The sequence below is a fragment of the Lycorma delicatula genome, chromosome 3 (assembly GCF_047948215.1).
Source record: "Lycorma delicatula isolate Av1 chromosome 3, ASM4794821v1, whole genome shotgun sequence".
Classification (NCBI taxonomy): domain Eukaryota; kingdom Metazoa; phylum Arthropoda; class Insecta; order Hemiptera; family Fulgoridae; genus Lycorma; species Lycorma delicatula.
The window spans coordinates 47,099,174-47,122,870 of NC_134457.1; positions in this window are offsets into that span (position 1 = coordinate 47,099,174).

Here is a 23,697-nt window from a genome sequence, read left to right on the forward strand (position 1 = left end):
AGATTTGCCTGAACGGATCAAGGGAGATCATGATAAAGCCTTGATTAGGATGGCATCACAAAATAAAAATTAATTGTAAAATACAAAAATATATAATTTAATTGTAATTTAAAAAATAATAAAGTATTTAAATCCATATTCATATATATATATATATTTTTAAATTTAATCACATAAAATAATATTAAGGAATATACATGAAGATCTGCAACAACTAAATCCATATTTCAAACGAAGTTAATGAAAATTATTTAAGCACATACTCGTAGTTACGTAAAAATTGAACCGGTGTAAAAAATCAGGATTTTTTTTTAAATTTGTGTATCTGTATTTAAAAATTCATGGACAGAATAATATATTTTTATGTAAAAGAAAATCTTTTAATTTTATTTTAAATAAATTATTAGGGAGTTTTTTTTAATGATTCGATAATTTATTAGAAATTAAAGGAATAAAGCCCTTTCTCAAAAGCCGAAATATTCTTATCTGTTGAATTACAACAAAACAGTTATATTTTATGGTTCGATAGACGTAACTTTCAGTTTTAAATACCTAGTGTAGTGGTTAAACAATAAAATCAAGTGCAGATATGAACAGCTGCACAAATATTATGATATAGAAAGTTTAACATTGTTTAAAATATTGATTTCATGTAAAATCTGACATGAAAATGATGGAGAAACAGATTACTCAATAATTATTACTGTTTTTTTTTTTTTTTTTTTTTAGTATATATATATTTATTCATTTAAGATTGAAAAATGTCAAAAATCATGCTAGAATTAAAATCTGAGATAGCATGTTATTAGAATTTCTTTTATTTTGTTTTAGCTTCATATTATTGTAAAATAATAAACAATTTATTAAAATTACTAAAAATACAATTTAATAATTTTTTTTAAATTATATATTACAAGATACTTACAAAATCATTATAAAATATATAATATCGACGTATAGATCAGCTGATATTATTTATTTATGTTGTACAAGGTAATATAAATTATAGATAGATAACCTAAAAAGAAACGAGTGTTATCAAAATGTTAAAAATTTTACTGGGAATAGAAGAGAATGGTAATGAAAATGATGAAAGGGACCTATCTAAGGATATATAACTATATAGTGATAAACAATATAATAATTAATTTTAAGAGTTAATATATTAAAATATTTTCATTTGTGCATTATGTATTCTAAAAAAAGAAGATATGAGACCTATGGTGGCCATATCTTCCCCCCAGCAAAAATGAAAGAGCCGGATTCAGAAATAATCTTAAAATTCAGTAAAAGTCGGTTAATCTCGTCTAAAGATATCAAGCAAAACAATAACTGACAGAAAAATATTAGCCTTATTATTTTCCATCCCTTAGTAAAATCACCCTAATATATAACCGAAGTGACATACTAATGTAATGAAATCATTAAATTAGCACTATAATGTGACTGAATCCAGAAATAAAGAAAAATAGAAAAGTGTTTTTCCCAATCCTTCATAGGTATCTGAATAAGTTCAAACAGCATCAGAAAGTATCTTTGCCTTTTAAGAGATATTAAATTATGTGAAAAAATATTTAAGACGGTTCGTGTTGTCCCCTACCCTCTTGACCAATTTTAACGAAAATTAAACAGCATCAATGCCCCTTATACAGAAATTATCTTGTTAAATTTCATTCAAATCGGTCAATGCAGTCAGGTGGTATCTAGCAAAAAAAAAAGAAAAAAAGTCAACATACACACGTACATCTTCTCGGAAGTTTTCAATGAAAAAACTGTGTTTTTCTGGTTAGAAAGAGTTATGAAACGTTAAGATCTGCAAAAATTCCGACATGGAAAATTTGAACCGATGAGCAAACGTTCCCTTGTATAATTTATTGTATAGCTATACAACTACGAAGCCGATAGTTTTGCGCGTAGTTTTTATCGTATAATATAGATTTTGGATGGATGATAATAATTTCAAACTTTCTGTGAAACATTTTTTTTTTCTGTGCATATATGCAAACTTTTTTATTGTCTAGTCAAAACTTTTTTTTTTTTTAACCTCCGGAACCACCGTTAGTTACTGCTTCAGAGGATGAGATGAATTTTTGTAGCGTGTGAAAATGCCATGCCTGACCGGTATTCGAACCCAAGACCTCCAGGTGAAAGGCCGATACGCTACCACTCGCGCCACAGAGGCCAGAATCTAGTCACAACTTAGCTTTTACTTATTTTCTATAAATATACATAGGTAATGTGTAAAGAAATAATATATTGTACTTACTATAATATGCAACAAAAAAAAGTGTGGAAATATTAATATTACAAAGCATAAAATACATAATTCAAAATTTAATAAGTATTGAATATGTTTTTAGAATTAAAACAATAGAGAAGAATAAAACAAATTAAAAATAAAAGAAATAAAATCAATGAATTAAATAATCAAGATTGCTTGTAAAATGTAATAATAATAAAATAAAAAAAATATATAAGCCAATACCATTAGATGAAACTCAATTTTAAATATAATAATGCAAGTAATTTAATGTATATTGCTGAGCTTGGTGCCTTAGTAATATCGTTCTTGAATAGAAATCAGGTCATCGGGTGGTCACGGGTTCGTTTAACGGGAAAATTGTCTTGAAATCGGTTTTCCGATAGAATATAGGTGAATTCTATAGGTACTGCTGTTCGATTCAATTCTTATTTCACATGATTAAATACAAATATCTATTTATGATAAGAGAATATTAGTTTATTGTTAAAAATATCAGTAATTAAGTTGTGAAGTTTTACAATTATTAAAAACTGTCAATAAATCATAAAAATAAATGCATATATGTTCGTCTAAGAATAAACGACAATAACCGATTATATTTTACTACATATTTAGAACGGTATTGTACGATCTTTGTCTAAAGCAATTACCCTTCAATATATTTATTATGCTATCCGCCTTACATTCCCCTTCAATTTAAACAATAGGCAATCGAAGTTCATAATTTTTATTTACTCTTTCAAAACCCAGACACAATACCAACTTTTCAAATGAAAGTGATCGATTTACTAATTAATTCATAATGAATTATTTTTTTTATTACTGACTGTATTATATTTTTAATATACATCAACGTGTTTAATTGAAAGTTTATTGTAATGTATAAATACTTCACATTTATACATTATTATAATACGTATAATATAAAAATTTTCATTAAAAAAAAAACAGATATATAAAAGTATCGTGTGATACTTAATAAAATTAAAAAAATATGCGGTTATCTAAATAAAATGGAAAAAACCTTAAAAACCGTTTAAAAAAATTTTACAAAAATGTATAACTACGTAGTTTTTTCGATCGCTAAACAATCATCAAAGTAAACACTGAGGACAAGTGTGTGTAAGAAAATAAAAAAAATAAATAATATTAATTGATAAATGAACAATAGTTACGAAACACTACAAAACGAATATTTTTAATAGTGTTTTTACAATAAGTGCAAACGTAATAAACCGTCATGAAAAACCGTAATGAGTAATCTAAGTCTTAATTGTGTATGTTTAAGATACTTTTAAGCTAAATTTATGCTCCGTAGTATGATCGTCTAGAAAGACAACAGTTGTTTGTATTTTTTACTTTTTACTAACAGTACTGTTAAAAATTTAATAATATTGTGAAAAATACTTTTTAGATCTGTTAAAAATGTTACTTTATCCTCGAGTTTATGAATACGAGATATTTTTTTATAAGTATTTCTACTTAATGTTACAAATATAATAATATCCATTTATATCAAATCCAGATAAAAGTATTTTTTTCAGGTAACTCAAAACAATACTTCTGTTTACGAAGAAAGGCCATATTCTTCTTTGGTTAACAGCTCTTAGGCTGGTTGGCAGCAGCTTCCCACTCTCCTCGCTTATCACTCTTTCTCTTTAGCTACCAGAAAGTATCACAGTTCATATCATCCATTATCTGTTTTATGAACTCCAACCACGACCTTCCTCTACAGTTCCTCCCTTCCATCTATTCTTCTATGACCCTCTTAAACAGACCCTGGTGCCTAAGAATGTGTCCTATTAGCTGAGTTCTTCTTCTTTTTAAGGCTTATTATGCTTAAATAAATCACCAAACCGTAAAAAAGTCTTCCTAAAAATTAATTAAAAATACAATTAAACAATTTTCTTTTATAAAAGCAATATTACAATATCGATGCATTTTTAAATAATACTACTAATTGAGAGATAAAAAATCTCTCAATTGAGATGTGTACACCACATGGCTTCCTTGTACGCCTATTAAATTACATATACGCATTTTTTTAAGTGAAAAGTGCATAAAATTGTATTTCATTAATAACTTTTGATATTTTTTCTTTTCTTTTTTGATTTCTATTGAATTATTATTTATCTTAATTTTTTTTTACAATCAGTGGTAAATAATTATTAATATTTCAATACATTTAAGTAAAAAAAAGTCTGATTTGAACTGATGTGTCTTCCCCTTATAAGTGCAAATATTTCATTAATTCAAATTTTATTTACCTATAACTCTTGAACTAATGAAAATAAGTACCACTTATGATATATCGTTCAAAAACTCTCAATGAGGGATTATTACTGCAGTTAAGAAAAAGTCCAAAATTTATTTTTTGGATTTTGGGTTTTTTTTGGACAGTTTTGGTTCAGTCGATTGCAATTAAAAGGGGAAGTGCACAACAGTCGTAAATCCAAAATTTCAACGTCGTACGGCTAATTGTTTTTGAGTTATGAGAAGTATATACGTACGTACAGACGTCACGCCTAAACTAGTCAAAATGGATTCAGGGATGGTCAAAATGGTTATTTCCGTTAAAATCTGAAAACCGAAATTTTTCGCGATCACAACACTTCCTTTACTTCGTTCAAGAAAGTAAAAAAAAAATAAAAAAACAATTTTCTGCAGCCCGTTGAAGATGTTTATAGATACATGTTAAATAAGTTTTATTAACTGCGAATTATTTTTGTAGTTAGTTTTTACATTTAGTATCTTTAAACGTTTATATTCTAAATAAATATAGAGTTCACATGCATTTAAAAAAAAAATGTATTTTTTATTTTATAATCGTGTACTTTGTGATGCTGCTTTGATCAAGGTTTTACCACTGTTTCCCTTGATCCATCCAGGCAAATCCGGGGTACCTTTTTGTATTGGAGGAGGAGGAGTTATTCACATATCTAACAAAAGAATCTAACAAGGTGTAGAAAAGAATTAAAGAATATAAAATGTAAACCCACCGGATTGTTCTAATGGAGAACGCGTCTTCGCAAATCAGCTGATTTCAAAGTCCAGAGTTCCAAGTTCAAATCCTAGTAAAGTCAGTTAATTTTATACGGATTTGAATACTAAATCGTGGATACCGGTGTTCTTTGGTGGTTGGGTTTCAATTAACCACACATCTCAGAAATGGTTGACCTGAGATGAGACAAGACTACACTTCACTTACACTCATACATATCATCCTCATTTATTCTCTGAAGTAATACCTGACGGTGATTCCCGGAGGCTAAACAGGAAAAAAATTATATCGTAGCTCATATTACAGAGTTAAAATATGTACTGAGCAGTTATTAATAAATCAATTACAATTTTTATTCTTCAGAGAAGATTTTTCTGATGTTTTCTGATATTTAATGTTATTTGTTCTTTTAAATATTAGAAGTATTAAATTTGATATTGGTTTTCGGATTACACTCGCACTACAAAAATACAACGGAATATCGTAAGATAATTTAACGAATTTTTAAATACAGAAACTTTATGAAGTGTAGCAACTCTTAGTTACCTTTTCAACCGTTTAAAAGTAAAAATCATTATCAACTCCTCCTACTTAAAAACTATCTATTTTTTTAAGGCTTCCTTGAGAGAAAATTAAAAGCTTTAGATGAATAGGATACTGTTGTGATATCATTTTAAATGACATTGAAAAACAGCAATTTAAAAAGAAACGCTTTGGGCTATGACAATTCTAATCAAAATGGAGGCAATTTTATTTTTTCATAGCTATTTTCAAAATCGTTCTAAAGTGATTATTAGATAACTGTTCAATAACAAAATATTTAAATTAAACAAAAAACAACAGTTTAACAATGCTCATTTCAGCACGAGATCACTACTTGGGGTGTATTGTAGTTCATTTTTTAAAAATAACTATAAAAACATTAAATGTTCATTACTTTTGTTAGGAATGTCGTAATGTCGTAATGTCTTTTACGTCAAAATTGTTGGTTTTCAATAATTTTTACGCAAAAAACAATGTGTCACATGAGCCTACTATTTCCATTTAAACGTTTTGAAATGATAAACGTACCTACTCATTCACTGATACAAAATAGTTTTGATAAGTAGACATCTGCGAAAGTGCTTACGTAGGGAAAAGTAATAAAGTAGTAGATAAATGATAAAATGAATTTTAAGAATACAATTAATTTTATTAAGGACAACCTAATTCAAAATAAATCTGATTTTGATCAATATATTAATTCTATTTTCAAAGATTTAATTTTAATAGAAAGAATCAAAATTTATTACAATTTTTTACTAATATATATTATTTGTTCGCTATAAAACATTAAATTAATGAACGAATTATTGAAGAGCGTATGTGGATTCGCTCTCAAGAATGCAATGGTCGCTGTGACTTAAAAATTTAGTACGTTTAAATCGGTATAAGCAATTAGGTATTTTAACATACAAGCATTATTTTCTAAAAGATTATCTAACGAATTCCATAAAAAAGTTTTATGGAATTCGTCAGATAATCTTTATCGTTAGATATATCTCTTATCATATTAATCTTGGCTGCCTAATCATTAATCTAATGATTCATGTTTCATTATCATTAATCATAATATAATGATTTATATTTATCATATAAATCTTGGTATGCCTAATTGTCCAAATATATAACTGATCATTTTAATAATATTCGGTAATGTTTTATTTATTTTCAAAATTTAAATATAGGTTATTTAATCTTTAAATATAAATAGTCGATCTGAGCCCTCCATTTCAAGCAGTTATCAAACACAACAACCACGTTTGTAATTTTATCAGTTTTCCCTATTAGCGGTCATTTTCTTACACATTTAGATTACTTACATATTTATATTAGTAAATTCTTATACAGACATTCATTATCAGTTTTTTCTTGGAAATGAAATATCTTTTAGATTTCAGGTAAATATCTTTATGAAAGGTTTTTTAATGTATGAGTAATCTTCTCTTGCAATTTATTTTATATTTATTTATTATATTTTTTATTTTTTCTAATTAGCATAAGAAATTTATGCTGAGTTAATGAAAAGTATTTGATCTATTTTTTAAATAGCGTCTTAATTTATAATTCATGAGATTTTTTTCGGTACGTTTTTAATAAATAGTTTAAAAACTTTTAATAAATATTCTTGTTAGGAATTATTTCTTTTATAATGAAAAATTATAAAACTGCATATAAAATTTTAAAAAAGTACAAATAGAACAACTGAAAAAAAGAAATATTACAATTAAAAAATACATAGATTACAATGAAATCTTCTCTCAAAATATTAGACTACTGCCAATACAAAAGAAAATACTGTACAAGAGAAAAGATAAAATACACTTTCAAATCAAACTGAGGTAAAACATTTCAAAATTTTAAACGTGATTAGATCAAAAATAGATTTAATATTTATAATTTTTTTTTTTTAAATACTTTGAATTTTCAAAAATACAGTTAAATCGATCAATCGATTTAAAAAAAGAAATAAAAATTTTATCAAATAAACAACAACAGTATTGCTTAAGCGATACTTATCACTACGTCCATCCGACAACCAGTTAGTTATTATTCAGTAATAATAAAATTACTCAAAATTAATAACAATTAATACACTTATGCTAATTTTAGTTATATTTTCAATAATATGGTTTAATTTTTTTTTAAATGCCTGATAGATGAAAAAATGTTGATATTAATTCACGAATAATAACAAAAGTCTATTGATTCTTATTAACCTATTTCAACCACGGCTAGGATTTTATATACAAATGTGTCTAGTGTCTAGTTATATACAAATGAGTTCAGTAAAGATTAAATAAAATCTTATTTGAACAAATAAATAAATTTTTGATATTTAAATGTTTTTTTATTATTAACTGGAATGAACGAGTAAAGTAGTCTGGTTGAATAAATGTACAGACTGAAACATACTGTTAACAAATAATTAACTGATGCAGCACACAGTTATTCTAATTACTCAATCGATGACCCAATAATAAGATATTTTTTGCTGTACTGACAATACTGACTTAAGGGTTTTTAAAGTTATATAAAGGTTTCCTCCATCTCCTAACTAAAGTATTAGTGTGTGTATTGAATTTCATATTTTTATATTACTCATAAGATCTGCAAACCTAGACTTTATACTGTAACAGGTAGCTTTGTATTCAGAAAATTTTCTTCATTACTATTATTATTATATCTGAGAGAAAGATTTACCCTCACTTAAAAGATTACGTGTAATGAATCATTAAGTAAAGAAAAACGATGGGAATTTAAAAAATCCTCATAATTTTTCATTAAATATCCGTATATCCTCGAAAAATTAGTCTCATTATATGTTTTTTACTTATGATTTACAGATAATCTTTTGTATCGTTCATTAGACATAAACATTCTTTTAAAAATGTATTATCAATTTTCAACATTCAGTTGTCCATGCGTTAGTAAAAACAGATGGAAAATTTTATTATTGGATAAGATGAAGATGAAGATAAGAAGACTTTGCTGTCACTCATTGAAGTTTCACTGTACACATTACTTAATCGTCGATGAATTTCAGCTGCATTACACCCCTGAGCCTGAAGAAATCGAATTACCGCACGCACTTCACACTTGGCGGGAGATGCTATTGTCGTAAATATGTTTACGTGCGAGGTGCGTGTTCAGAACTAAACGAAGTGAAGCGGCATGATTGAATGCCATACTAGAGACGCTGCGCAACACATATGCGCAAAGGTTCATCCAATTTTTGCGCGGGTTTTTATTTCGCGACCGATCTGACCTTGAAAAAAATAACCCTCGTAGAATAATTTTAAAAAATAACTGATTGCAGAAAAGAAAATTTTTCGATTGTTTATTTAGACGAATCGAATATTTTAAAGTCCCATTCGACGACAAAATCGTGGTCCGATGATAGTGATGCAGGAGTAAAAGTCCCGATTAACAAAGGTAATCGGTTAATCATATGCGTAATCCACGTTGGTGAAGAATAGGGTTCATTCCGAACTCGATATTTTCTCGACAAACGAGTACAAAGAGCGGTGACTATCACGACAGCATCAACAACAACCATTTCTTGAAGTGGGTATCTAAAAAATTAATTCCTGCTCTTCTCCTCCGTCCGTGGTTATTATCGATAATGAGTGATACCACAATTCACATTGTGAATACTACAATTCAATTCGGAGAAGCCTCCGAATTCAAATGATAGGAAAAGTGGCATGATTAATTGCTTAAAAAAGAACAATATTCGATGTAACAAAGCAGTGTTAAAAACACAACTACATGTCATAATTAAATCACATAGAAATTAAAAAATAGAGTACCATTTTAATGAACTATAAAGAAACATGGGCATCACGTTCTGCGACTTCCACCTTAGCATACCAATTTAAATCCTATCGAGATGGTACGGTCGGCAGTGGAAAGATATGTTTTTAGTAATAATATAACAATTAATATCCGGTATTAAAAAATTAGCTGAGGAAAACTGAATTAAATGAACAAGAGTAATTGAAACCATACTGCGAACATACTAAAAAAGCTGAAACAATTAAGAAGATGGAATCGCCAATCAGTGAAATGAAAGATAAATTTATCATACATCAAGACAGTGGTAGTGGAAGTGACTGTTCGATAAAAACAGAGAAGATGTGAACTTGCACAGGAACTGGACATATACTTAAAATTTTGAATGTTAATAATAATAATAATAATAGTACAATCACCAATAAAAATAATCATAAAAAAAGCATTTGAAAATTCTAGTTGATAAAAAATTCTAAATATTGTACAAAAAGAATTAATTGTATAATAAAAACTGTACATCTAATTTAGTATAATTACGGATGCAATATACATTCAAGCACTAGTTCAGGTATTTTTAGTTTAAAAATACACCTAAATTAAAATAATTATATCTATTAAAACATGAAAACGTAATAAATTAAATATTCATAAATACAAGTACAACGATAATTATTGTCGTCCTATTAGATGGGTGTAAATGTTTTCAGGTTCGGTAGTAATGCAGTCTCGACTTTCTCCAACTCAAGCTTTTATTTTCATTGTACGCACTATACGTGTTTGTCACATCGCTTTTTGACTTATATCTCAGGAGTGACCGAGCCGATTTTCTTAAAATTTGGCTCAAATTCTTTTATACACGGGGCATTGATCATATTTTTTTTTAACTCGTTAAGGTGGTGAGAGGAATATCGCGAAAAATCAATTACGATTTCTTCAGTGGCGTTGAGAAGTTTGAGAAAACTTTATTAAGGCAAATCTGTTACCTACAATGCATAAATATATAAATCATCTATATTAACCTTTTTCAAACAAGATATTATATGACTTGACTGGTGCGGTGTAGCTCGGAAGATCATGCAATACTTTGCCAATTTTTTTATTTATACTAAAAATAGTAGCATTACTACCATTCATATTACACGAATACAAACTTAATATGATTTTTTTAACAGCATCTTCATATGACCATTATAAATATTTAACTTTTGTTTCAAATTGTCGAAAAAATTGAAAATTAGTAAATGAAGCAATGTTAAAATCACAACTGTATGTCATAATTAAACAATAAATGTATTTTTATCGTTACTATCTTTTTTTAAATTTACTTAAATTTAATAATAATTACTTAAATCGATATACCTCGCCAACAAAGAGTAAGTAGTACTCTGAAAAAAAAAGATCGATAGACCAGAGACGAATGAGACAACAACGATAAAATGTAGCAAAGAAAAATAAGGATATAACAAAGAACGCAACGTCGATCACATTACGTTTAAAATAATGTGTAGTTTAGAAATTTCCAGGAAAGATTTAAAAAAGATTTAAGATTTCACATTGAGATTTCACAGTAACGATCTACAGTTTCGATTGTGTCAGTTGTTCGTCGCTAATTATGCGGCAGCAATTCATTGATGCATGTGTACAGTGTAATAAACAAAATCCAACAAAGTTTATTGTTACTAAGAGAATGAATCTTAGAGATGTACCGATTGAACTCCAAGTTCTTACGCATTTTGAACAATTCTTGATTTTATAGAATAAAAACAAGAGGACTTCCTGGTCCTCTATAATAATTTGTTAACAACTAATATTATATCGTTTATTAATATCAATATTCAGCATTCTTTTCCAGCTTGTAAAAGTAATAAACAAACTGTATAAAATTTGTCAAAACTTACCGACTATTAAACTTGAATAAATAAAATTTAAAAAATGCTCCTATTTCGAAACGATATTTTTTTTATTTTCCTTTATAATGAGTCTAACAATCCGATATTTTCTATTTTAAGTTAAAAAATAAAAATTTTGACAAAAAAGATGGCTATGATAATCCTAATCAAAATGGCGACGATTTAGTGATTTTTTTTTTTTTACAGCTAGTTTTAAAAGTGATCTGACACACGTACCCTTTATTGATATAATACAATGTAAATGTTAACGATTTGTGAAGAATTTAGAACAAAAGAAAACATTCTTTTGCAGTTTTGCAAAGAAGAAGTTAGTGCCTCGATCACAAGCAGGAAAAAATTTCGGTTTTCAGATTTCAACGGAAATATCCATTTTTACTATCCCTGAATTCATATTGACTTTTGACATTAATTTTTTTTTAAATTTTCTTGTTAAATAAAATATATCGATTTATTAATAATTATTAAATCATTATTTTAAAAAAAAATTACAATAAGTAATTATTCAGAATAACAATAATAAAAAAAATATATAAAAAAAATTGGAAGTTATTAGTGAAATAAAATTTTATGTACTTTTAAAAATGTGTATATGTAATTTAATAGGCATTATTACATGTATGTATTTGTAATAGAGTTGGTGAAATATCTGATTATTTAATATTAACTGAGAATTATAATTTAGAATCGTATTATTTTTGGATTTTCTTAGCAAATTTTTACAAAAAATGTATTTTTATTTTTTTATTTAATTATTTGACAGAAAAATAAAATATATTTTCGAATTGTATTCAATTTAAAGTGATTGTTGAACATTTTTTTCATTTGTGTGTAATATGCACAAGATTTCTGGTGTTTATTTCAGATTTCTGGTGTGTCATATAAATAAAAGTTAATAATTAATTATTCCGTTTAGTGAACTCCTGTGTACTGGTTACAAATATTAATTTTGACCTTACGGTGCAGAATAATTAGTTTTTATTATTGGGTTAAATGGTAAACAATTTATTTTAAGAATAATCAAGGAACTTTAAATCTAACCTAATATTTCAGGTAAGATAGTTGAATTAATAATTCTATAAATATGTGATGCTAATAAAAAGTAATATTTTAGGAATTGTGTAACTGTCCACTTTTATTAAAGAATTGGAGGATCTTATTTCACCTTCAAATGAAATAAATTTAAATGAAATACAGAAAAAATTGGTATATGTAGTTTAATAAACTTACAAGAAAGTCATGTGGTGTCCACATCAGATCTTTTGTATAATTCTTTGCGCAAGAAATTCACAAAACATAAATTAAATTAAAAAACTAAAAGTAATTATTTTTTTATTTAATATTAAAATATATATTTTGTTTATAAAAAAATTGAATTATTATCACCAAATTTGATAAAGTAATTAAAAATAACGAGCAGACGCTACAGACAAGCATAAAATTTAAACTTACTCACCACTGCTCATTGCATGAATGCGTATGAAAAATACACCACTACATAGTCAACATAAGCTCAAATTGAGGTTATGTTGTCTGTTGCCGACCTTAAATTGAGTGTAACTGAAGAAAAATTCGACCAATATTCATCAAATTCTTACATGCACAACTTCAAATATACTTCTACATCATATTTAAATCTCAATGAAATTGATCAAGTAGTTTTTGAGATTTTCGTGCCACAAGATTTTATACATTGGCCTATATAACGAAATTACATTTTAAATGAATGGTATTTTCATACTACTAATACTTTAAAACGTAAAAAAGTTCAATTTTACCCTCCAGTCCTACCATGATATCATAAGTAATACCTTACTTTTCTTCGAAAAGTCGGTAAATATAATATTGATTAATAAAGTCATATTTTATAAAGTAATATGAATTATTAAAGATCAAACAATCTGATGTCAGGGACTTGCCTTATGGCAGTACATCGAATAATAATAATAGTTTAATCAAATTGTCAGTAAATAAATGGGTAGGTTCTGTTCCTTATTTGGTCGGTGTGGTTTTCTTTTGCGCTATATTCTGTTACATTTTTGTTATATCGGATTGATAATTGAAAAAAATGTTAATGGACTTTTAAGTAATAACATTCGAAATAAATTAGCACCTTAGGAGAAGAAAAATTATACATAAATTAAAACACATACGCTATGGTCGGTCAATCATGCCAACAATTTTACGCTAACATGTCTACAACTAAAAGATATGATAAATAAATAAATCTTAACTGAAATGTTTGAGAAAAACTTAAGATTAATTATTAAAATAACTGCAGTCACAAATTATTTATTACTTATTTCTCCAAAGAAGATATATAGTTCTATTATACCTTTTCTTATTATAAGCTGCAAGATGCAAATCCTACAACGTACAAGTAGTCTGCACTTTGAAATCCATGAATATTACATGTAATTCATAACGAAAATGCAATTCCTTGTAGTGATTTTTATTTTTGCTTAAGAAGATAATAAAAAAACATTCAAGTCATGATTTAAACACACACACACACACACACACACACACACACACACACACACACACACACACAACACAGAAGTACATTAGGAATATTCTAACGTAATACTCATATACTAATAAAATAATCATATAGATTTTACATTCATGCTAAGATGGAAATGAAAGAATTATCATATTGCAAAATGTTCAGCGCTAATGTAACATTAGATTCACAATAAAATTACGAGCGCAACTGTCTTAAAAATATTGTAATAATACAACCTACTAATTTATTGATACGTGTATAACATCTATAAAACTGACATATTAATTTTATTTACTATATTCATTTATAAACAAATACCTATTTGTTATTTTATTTATCGAATAAACCCCGAAGGCTACTTTTAACATTAATGAGAAAAAAATTAGAATATTTACTCATAAGTATAAAATATACTTCAATAAATTGAAGATTTGGTATTATTAAAATAAAACAATACTCAGATTCACAGATTCATATATAAATGGGTAAATAACTATTTACTTGTACAATTTTAAAGTTTTCCAATTAATCACCTTCTTCATCATTTTCGTATGCATTTTCAGATCCACAATCAGCATCTTCGTCTCTTTTGTTTTCCCAGAGGATATCATATTCCGTTCCCTCAATATTATTTGAAATTGAACACTTTTTAAAGCTTTTAATCACTAGCTCTGAAATATATTTTCCCATGTAGTCAATATCCATTCACAGACTAAGGAGAGAGATGGTCTCTTAATTTGTCCAGGTATTATAAATGAATGATGTCATTAAGAAGAAAAAATTCTTTCAATCTGTCCTTTGGTTTATTCCATCCGGCTAATTAATATATACATCTAAATGTTAAAGAAGAAAAGCTAATCTTCTTGGAATAATTACCATTTCAGAATTATTTTTCTGATAATGGAGTTTTCACATTTTTAGTTAAATGTCTCCAAAAGCATAGATTTTACCTTTCGCAACCTTTTTGATCTACAAAACCACACCAAATTCAACCACTAATCAATGTAATTAAAATGGATGGATGAGTATCCATCCATCCATTTTAATTACATTTTACAATCCCCTTTAGAAAATTTTCTTTGGGCAAAGTCTTTCGTTTGAAAATAGCCGAAGATAGACGTTTTGTTCCAAATGATAAGCATAACTGTGCAATTTTTGTTTTTTAAACCACCAGTTCGAATAGGAACAATTCTTTCACCAGTCAAAATTATAGTTTAATTCTGTGGTAATTCAAAGTAGACAGGCGTTTGATCTGCGTAACTATTTGTAATAATTCGAAATTGAATTTTTACGCGAGCCAATAACAGCTGAAATTCTATCAGTTTTCTTCGTATGCATCTGACAATCATTGACATACAGTATTCTTCCATCTTCTTATAATAAAACCAAAACTACACATACATTTTTGAAACCAACTGCTAGCTGTAAAATTCTCAATATCACTTGTTAAAGATATTTGTTTCGCTTTTATAATGCTCTGTAGAAACTGTAAAACATTTTTCACTTTTTCCCCTAATAGATAAAGACAGTTCTTGCTCTAATTCAGGGAATTTTCCAGATTTCGGTCCATGAAACGATTGCCTTTTTGGAGAAACGCCAAGTAATAAATCCTTTTTCTTTACCCATCTCAAATACACGATTCGTCGATGTCATATTTTTTACTGGCTGTTCGGTTACCATTAATTTCAGCTTCTGACACAACTTTTAATTTTTCAACACGATAAATGAATGAAGTTTTTTTTAAAAACATAACTTTTAATCAAAAAGCATTTTTTAAAAAAGAAGAGAAATGTGACCGTGAGTGACACGTTTAGTAGTTTTTCATTTACCTTTCAGTACTCAGTTGATTTCAAACTGAGTACTGAAAGGTAAATGAAAAGCGTGAAGGAAGTTCACTTGAAATGAATAAAACTAAAAAACTGAAATGTACCGTATTTCCAGAAACTCGTTTCATTCTACGTATTTTGTTGCACAATAAGTAACTAATAATAGAGACATAACAGTATTGACCCTTGCACTCTTCCTCTAGTGGCTGAAGCGGGTATTGTAATAAAATTCTTCTTTGTTTACATGTTATAGCTGTTTTTGTATACAACACTGGCTTATAAAATAATAATCAAACATCGTTATGCAGTAATAATCATTCAATCAATATAATGATTCGAAAACCCGGTGCTCGAAATTTTAAATATGAAATCATGAAAAATGCTGCGGGGTTTACGCAAATAAATACGGTATATTCGTAAATGCCTCAACAAATTTATGCATATTGGTAGCATTAAATTGGGAGAAATTAAAAAAGAGGGAAGGGTAGTTTTAGCCATTTTGAATTTTTTACTTTTTATAATATAGTGTTAAAGTAGGGAAACTTTTAAATAACTTTTCAACCGTTAAAGATAGAAAAATAAGATTTTTGAAATGAAAAATGAAACGTTCCTACTATCAAACGATCTACTTTTCGGTATTAGACCACCCAATCCAGTTCATTCATTTATAGTTTGTTGCTCTACTCTACTGGAACTACACCACAGGCATCTGGATCCCACGATGAAGCGATTCAGAACCAAGGAAATCTTATAGCATAGTCGTACATCGGTCAGAATTGACTGTTATCACGAGCCCTTCCTCTTCGAAAAAATAAGGACCTGTGATTTTCCAAGACTTTCCAGAGCACATCACAGTCCACAGTTACCGGTGGACTACAAAGAGGACGCATTTGAGGCCGCTTAAGATTCGTACCAGACCAGTAACGAAAATTTTTTATGATCACTGCAGTCAATAAATAAAAATGTGCTTTATCATTCATTAGCAATAGAATTTCATCGGTAAACAAGTTAAAATAAAATGTGCAAACATTTCATTGAATTTGCTTTGTCATGCTCACATAGACCTTCTACCACCATATTTTACACGGTTAAAAATTGAAAGCTCCAATCCACGTGTAGATCTTTTTAAATTGGTGTGAGATACAAGAAGGGTTGCAGCGTTCTTTCTGATTGAGCGCTCCTTATCATTGCATTTCTGACTCCGCCAAATTGGAAGAGTTCTCATAGAGTTTACAGGACCTGGTGTTTTTTCGTCATAGAAGCAGTAATTCGGAAATCGTTTCTACAACTTTATCATTTTGCGACTAGGAATTATACCATGAAGTGAAAGATTGAGATGACTCTGCCAATCTTTGTACCGGAATGGATCTCTAGGCCTTTTGTCCGTAAATTCCGGGTTCGAATCCCGATCAGGCATGCCATTTTTCATACGCTATCAAATTTCCATTTTATATTCCCATGCACAAGCTTCAGATGCAAGCATATGGATGCGCCATATGCGTGCATCCACGCATATGGTGAATTAATCTTCCAAAAAAAGGAATAAATAAATAAAAATAATCGCTGTGTAATCACAACTGAATCACTATTTTTAAAGTACTTATCCATTACTAAAGAACGGTGTTCAGCAATCCACTGCTACATTGTTACTGAAATGGTGCACAAGGTAACTGCCATTTCGACTCCCGCCTACACGCTCTTGGTTGCCAACTTAATTTACTTTAAAAATCGTCAGTTTCCCGTGAGGTATATAATGGGTGTCTCAAAATTACCGCAGGATTTAAATTGCATGTAATTTTTTCCCATTGGATTGACAACGCTCTCTGAAGCATATGTAGTAGTAATCACGTTCTTGTTAGTAGTGCGTTTATCTTGATGGAAAAATACACTATGCGAAGCTCATAACTATGGTGAAAACGTAAATATGGAGAGTGTTGTGCTGAAACTGCGTGCAAATTACGTTTTATGTTTGCAAAACGGAATGACTGTAAAAAGGGTGGTTCAAAAGTTTGAAAAAACACGTTCGCTGATGGACAATAAAAGAAGTGGCCGTCGTCGTACCAGACCTTCGAGCGAAAACAATACAGCCTTTAGCGCTGAATCCGGAAGTTCAGTACCTGTCAACTGTGTACGTTATCGCGAGATGATAACAGCATTGGTAGCCTCAGTTGGCCACAAAAATGGACTTTAATTTTAATATTGATGATATGTTCTTCCAGCAGTTGGTGCCACGTATTATGCGGCGCGCGAAACCATTGAATTATTACAAAAGAGATTTCATGGGCGGCTGATTTCGCTCAGCACTGATCACAACTGGCTACCAAGGTCATGCGATCTTACACTGTGTGACTTTTATCTCTGGGGATTTGTAAAGTCCAAGGTTTACGGAAAACTAATTACAACCAACCCTAAACTTAAAGAAGAAATCCAACGTGTTATTGCAACATTAAGTCACAAGTCTGCATTCAAGTCACAAGTAAATATTGTGATTGAAAATTTTGTTAAAATATTGTACGAGTGTCAAACGAGACTTGGATATTATTTTCAGTGTTTAATCGGATTGTTTACGCTTGCAAAGTATATCACAACTTTGCCAATTTATGCATAAATAAATGTTCATTCTGTAAAATTTAAATCCTGCATTACTTTTTTGTCACTAAACTATGTATAGCATTTGGTTCTCGACCATATGTTAGGATAAAATTATTTTGTCCTATTGTTTGAATAATTATTTTAAACTTTGGTAGAGGAATTTTATTCATTTTTTTTTTTTTTTTGCAATTAAGCCAACTACGGGTTATGCAAATTTCATTTCTTCTGGTTTCTTTTTCTTTTCTCTTTTCTCTGAATATGTTTTCATTCTTTCCGCATTTTTCGTTTTTATTGCTTCCAATTATTTCTTTTTAGTATGATTTTTTCCTTCCTTATCGTTTCAAACACAACTAAGTGTATTTTTTGTCTGAATAGCTTTATATCTTTCATTTCCTGTTCTTGGATCCCTAGGTTCTGTAACTCTTTCTTCATTTGTTGTAGACACCAATGGTAGCTCTTTTGTTTCTAGAGATGAATGAATATTTGTTTATTTAATCTTTGTTCTTTCATTGTGTACACGTGACGCAGGAATCTCAATTTCCTTTTTCTTATCGCTTTTTCGATATCCTCTATTTCTTCATACAGTTCTTTGTTGGATTTCAGTCTATATTCTTCTGTTGTTTTCTTGGCGCCTAGGATTGTTTTCAATGTTCTCTTTACTTTCTTTAACAGTTCCAGTTCGGTAAGGTGTAAAGTTTTACTTCCGTATACCAATGGTCTCAATGGTCTGCTGCCGCGGACTCAGATATTATGCAATATCTGAGTTTGACCCTTTTTGAGAGATTCTTTTTATTTTAGATATCTTTGGTCGGGAAACATAATTTATCAATTTTTTTTTCCTCTCTTCTACGCCTTTATCCCGGATAAAACAAGTAGAGCAGATACTGTTGTATTTTATTTTCCCCTTGATATTTGAAACAAGTACCATTTTAAGATTTTCGTATTCTGTGGTTAATTTTCGTTTTGGGGTAGTTTTTAATGCAGAGCATTATTTTTTATTTTTCAAAGGATATCTTTAACTCTGCTCTCTCGGCGACCTGTTTTAGATCCTCTACCAGTTGAATAGCTTCTGCTTCTGCTAGAAAACCCTTGTCATCCGCAAAGGCCAGACATCTGACTCTGGTTCCGTTGTTTTTGTCTCTATCCTTATTCCTTTTTCGTTATTTTCCCAGGTCATTAATATTCTTCCTTGGTTGAGGTTAAAAATCAGGAGGTTAGTCCGCCTCATTGTATTAATGCTGATATTTAACTTCGAAGGGAACGCTTAGAAGTCCTCTGAATTTAACTTTTTATATTGTAGGAAGGTTAGCTCTGTGAGTTTGACTGTTTCTCTGTCTACGTAGTCGTATGCTTCTTTGAATGACTTCTTTGAAGTCATCAAAAGTAAGAGAATCAGTTATGTTACCGGCTTTCAATTATTTCAAGGTGAATTTCACGTGTAGGATTTGCTCTGGGCACGATCTGGCCTTCCTGAATCCTCCTTAGTATTCCAATTTCCTTTCGATCTTGGTTAAAATCTACTTAGCAAGGCTTTCGAGAGAGCTTTTTACGTAACTGTTAGCAGTGAGTTCCCTCTTTAATTGTTGATTCTGTTTTGTCACCCTTCTTGAGGAGTGAATGGATTGGAGAGCTAGTTTCCATTTCTTGAGAAACTTCTCCTCTTGCCAAATCTCATTTATTTTTTTTATTTATTAATAATACTCTTCAAAAATTCCCGTTGAATTTTTCACCAAATTTTATCCACAGTATGAGGTAATAGTTATGGGTGAAACTGGAAACACATTACCATTATACCCAATTTTCATAAACGTTAAATGCCCCAATATACATGATTACCATAATAAAAGTCATGATTCCACCATTTTAGAAATATGTCAAACATACGTCAACACATAAGTATATATATATATATATACGCACAACCATGTACACCTATAAATATAGAATATTCCCATAAATAATTCTTCCCAAGTATTATTTTTCGATTCAGGGGACCTCAAAACATCATGAAATGTAACATACGGTGTTCCTAAAACTATAATATTGTTTTCTTATATTTAAAAAGAGATCAAGTGAAAAAAAAATTTATAAAACTAATTAAATATAAATATGTGTTTGAGACACCATTTCACTGACAGCGAGCACGAATGTGTGTGTGCGCGCGTGCGTTGCTTTTATCATTATAATGTCGTATGGTTTCAAAGGAAAATTAAAAGTAATAAGAAAGTAATGGAAATAATACAGCAATCAAGGTCAAATAAGACTGGAACTATTATCACTGTAATCCTAAATAATCGCTGATAGATTTCAATGTCATTTCTTAACCTTTACAAAACTGTTTTTTTACATTTGTTTTATTCATTTATACGAGTACATGTACATTTCCTTTCATTTACAATATTTTTATTATTAGTTTGTTTTAAAAGAGTATATTTTAAATAAATCTTATGTATAAAATTTTTTTAAATTCTTCTGGGTACATTTTATCAGTGATATAAAGGTAAAACCGTCAGTCGAAATTCAAAAACGGTTTCCTTGTAAATCTTTATTTTCTTTTCTTAAATCTTGGAATATTTTATTGAAATATATCCAAGGCAGTAGATCACAAAGAAAGCTGTTTATAGTCGCAGGGAAGGCTTAAGACCAGTTCCTGTTTTCGTGTTAGATATTTAAAAAGTCCAATTTTCAGCTACATGGTTGTTTTATCGATATAAATAACTAACGTAAAAAATCGTTTTGAAAGCAGTAATAATATAAATTCATATCAATTTTTTTTCATTCATTATGTCATGTTCAATTCATTCATGTCGTGCCAATTTAATTTATTCGTGTCTTTTCTTCACTTTTTGTAATCGGCGGCAGATTAAAGATAAACAACCACTAACAACTTACCTTTAGTCATAGGGTGAACAGACTATAAATTTAATTTGTAGGGCCGAAAAATCTGCATTTTGGTGGATTTAGCACACTTAACGTTACTTTTAGTTAAATGAACAAAAGTTCATTTAACTAAAATAAAGAAAAGTGAAGTGAAGTGAAGACTACTTCACTTCACTGGGAAACCTGGTATGGGATAATTTTTCCTGATAATGATTATATCTTTCTCTGGAGTAACATCTACTGTTATGGTATTTATGAGTATATAGTTACGTACCGGATTATAATAAAATTGTGACAATCCTTTAATAATATTTCAACAGTTAAACATAAAGAAATGAAATTCTGCAAACCCTCCTACCATGAAATCATGAATTCTTTTTTGGTATGAGATAAATCACCACTCCTCAAGACTTCAGAGAGCCCTCGTACGAGAAAATCCAAAAAATTAAATTAAATTAAGAGTAGAGTTAGGACTGGTCATTTTAAAGGGTATTAAAAAAAAAGTTGACAAAAAATTTCGGACTACAATTCTTACCAAAACTGGGGTCGTTTAATGTTTTTCAGAACTAATTTCAAACGCGGTATACATTTTCTTTTAAATAACTACTTGACAGTAAAAACTGGAAAAAATAAAATTAAATAAATGCTAACTTGAAACGATCTATTTTTTTCGTATGTGACCAACCATAACCTCAAGACAAAAACACATCTTATAAAAGATGACCAAAACGTTTTAATAAAAAGAGTTGTTACACATCATCATGACACGATGATCCTAATCAAAAGGCTCCTAATCAAAAGAAGTTGTAGTGTGACCATATGCCTGATATTTGAAACATCGCCGTGAGTTGGAAATGAAATATCGTACTCGAAGTGACGTGTAACCAAGTTTTATTTTTTCCGGTGGTACTTACTAGAAGGTTGAAATTTGGTATAAGAGAAGGTGTTGGTTCTTCCGTTCCGCTCTGCCATTACATTATAGGTTTCACTTCTACAACTTCTGGGTACGAAGCTCATCAGCTATTTCAGTTACGTCCATTTTCAGAAGGTCTCTGCAAAACATTACTTCTCGTTTGGTGTTTTGTGGCACACCGCACTTACATTTATAGCGCCCATGTTAATAATATGTAAGAGAGATCGACTCTGCTCATGATTATAAGTTTCAATTAGTATCGATCCATCTCTTACTTTGTTGATGTTCTTCGGTGAGCTACATAATCCTGTTATTACTTTGTTGATCAGGAACGGCGAGACCTTGTGAAGGAAGCCACTTTCCTGAATATTTTTCATAACACCGAATCTAACATTTTTAATCTGAGACAGGCCGCGTCACAATTTACTTTGTTTTCCACATTACTGATATCCTCTTTAGACAAAGCTCATCTAAGCCTTTTCATAAGATGTTTTTGGTGATTTTTTCAGATGGACCACCAACCATCATGAGATTTTTTTGGAATATTTTGGTCCCACGAGTACCGACGATATAACGGCCACTCCAGCAGAGCGCACAGGTAATGGAGCTAGAGCTAAATACAACTGGGTTTGCCCAGGTGCCTAGAGGACATCCTTCGAAGCTCACTATATACAGCCATTTACCCATTGGCACGATAGTTTCCACCTTAGGTTACGTTTGCGTTACGTAAGATGTCGCAACACCACCGAGTGTAAGATGAAAAATACAGTGTAGGATATTATTGTGTAGTTGTGTAAGGATATATGTTGTATATAATTTGTGTATTCTACAGTGTAGTGTATATATGTGTTCTGCAGCTATATGTATAGTGGGAAGAAAAGCTGCAGAGGCTAGGGCCGTGGGGACGCCAACCCCCAAAGTCTTAAAGAGCAAGACTCCCCGTCGGAAGAGAAACATTAAGACTGAAGATGGAATACGTAAATCATAAAAAATATAATATGAAACAAATAACCTTTTTGAGGCAGACCGGAATTAGTAAGCGGATGAACGACAAGACTAATTCGTTTCAAAGCAGTGGGGTACGACGTATCGATGTCTTGATGATGAAAACTTCCCTTCTATCAAACCTTTACATGTACCTGTCTAAGAAATTTAAAAGTCTCCGTTTTGAAAAGGAATAAAATATCGTTACATATACAACGTTCCACTTAATACCTACGTACAGCAGTAGAAAATTTCCTGAACATCAGATGACGCATTTTGCCTTGAATATCTTACAAACGGATGTCATCCTAAAAAACTGATTTAAAACCGGATCTCATTTTACTCGGCTAACCGATGTTGCAGTTCTGTTAAGAATAGACCACCCTCATTTTATACTTTTTTTCTTTTTTTTTAACACAAAGGGGCAACCGGTAATCGCCTAGAAGACGCTGCCTCGTTCGGCCCTGAGTGACGTGGCTGTAGAATA